This window comes from Ictalurus furcatus, chromosome 18, assembly GCF_023375685.1.
Source record: "Ictalurus furcatus strain D&B chromosome 18, Billie_1.0, whole genome shotgun sequence".
Classification (NCBI taxonomy): Eukaryota; Metazoa; Chordata; class Actinopteri; order Siluriformes; family Ictaluridae; genus Ictalurus; species Ictalurus furcatus.
The window spans coordinates 14116888-14118675 of record NC_071272.1 but is presented as its reverse complement, the minus strand read 5'-3'; positions in this window follow the sequence as shown (position 1 = coordinate 14118675).

The window sequence follows — 1788 nt, the reverse complement described above, 5'->3', positions numbered from 1 at the left end:
TAATATGGTTTCAAGACCATACTAATCATCATAATAAGATCATACATAATGGTGGTCAAATTAGTGACCTGCCATGCTAATGTACTCTAATATCACTCTAATATCTCTCTCTCTCTCTCTCTCTCTCTCTCTCTCTATTTATATATATATATATATATATATATATATATATATATACACACACACACATACACACACATACATGCATCTGTGACACCTTTACATGCATATACAGCACTTAATTGTTCCTTTGAGAAAAAAAAAAACACACAGGGATTCATTGACTCTTGCTGGAAAGATCTGTGAAAAGCCTGATAAGTATAAAATGAAACTGGAAGTAGTATATAAAAAAAGGAAATCTGTGTTGTTGTGTACACTTTGCACTAATTGTTATCATAATTTTCATGCATGATGATTCTTTTTGCAGGATAGTGAGAAATCATGGGTGCGACCAGCAGTACAATTGTAATAGAAGTTATAACTGTACAGTATCTTGCTTCAGAGGCTCTCAAAGGTGGCAGCACTAAGCCAGAAATGATGCACGCACTGATATCTGCGCTCCTCAGAATGAATTGCAATTGATGCAGAGGGCATAAAGACGTCAAATCATAGAATTATGGTTAAACCCTTGTAAGGCTATACTACAGTATAGAAATAATGGTTACAATCATTTAACAACAACAACAACAAAACAACTGAAATGGAAAACAAATAAAAATAAAAGGATAATGTCTTTTTGAGCTCTGCATCATCAAGCAATTGCAATACGTCTTTAAATGGGTGATTGATCTGTAATGGACGTCTTTTATAATGACTTAATACTGTACAGACTGTATCATAGAGTAGTGATTTAAGATTTAAGATTGATGTTCCTGATGTATGTTGGTATCTTAGTATGTCTGTAACTGAAAGAACTGTTGAGTAATTCAACCCAAAAAGTTACACTTCTGTCAGCTCTCGCTTATATTTTCTACAAATAAACCAGTAAAATGTCTAATGTATAATTTCGTATCTTTGGTGGATTACATGGATCTTTGGTGCACCATGCCAGGGATTTGCAATGCTGCAGTGTTTACCACAAAACATCTGCAATGTTGTGTTTATCACTGAGCTTTATTTAAGGTACCATCTTGACATGGCCCAGGCTGATAAGTGCCCATTTCATTCAGAAATCCCAGACTAGCATCAAGAACCTTTTAAGATTCTTTATTTAAAAATGCAATTTGAGGCCACAGCTCCCAGAAGTGCTTGATCAACCCTCTTAGACATGCGATAGAGCACTGTAAGGAAGGGTCTCGTCAGCGTTAATGAACGTGGAGGCCATGCTCAACCCGTACTTATGGCTCGGCTCTTCATGGTCTGTCTGAGGCAGTATACACACACGTCAGGTGAGTAGTGCTGACTGTTGCGAAATTACTTATTTTGCCGATGTGATGGTGCCTAAACTGAAGAAATAGCTCTCTGTACTGGTGAATCAGCACATGCACGGCCTCTTGAAGGTACACTCTGTAACTGCAGAACAGCAATGCTGTGTGTTCCCACTTCATTTGCTATAAAGCTGAAGGGACGTTCCGTCCGCTCGGGTTCAAGTTCTAAATGCAGGAGTTAATAGCCAATAAGCAGAAAAAGTGTATAATTGCTCTGTTTTTTTGTTGTAAAGCATGTAATCAATATTTCTTAATGAGTTGGTTTATGGCTGGGTAAATGTGTTTGTATAGAAGAACTCTAGAAACATCTTCAAAAAACTTTCACACACTGCAAAGCTGATGAAAAAACAACACGGCTTTA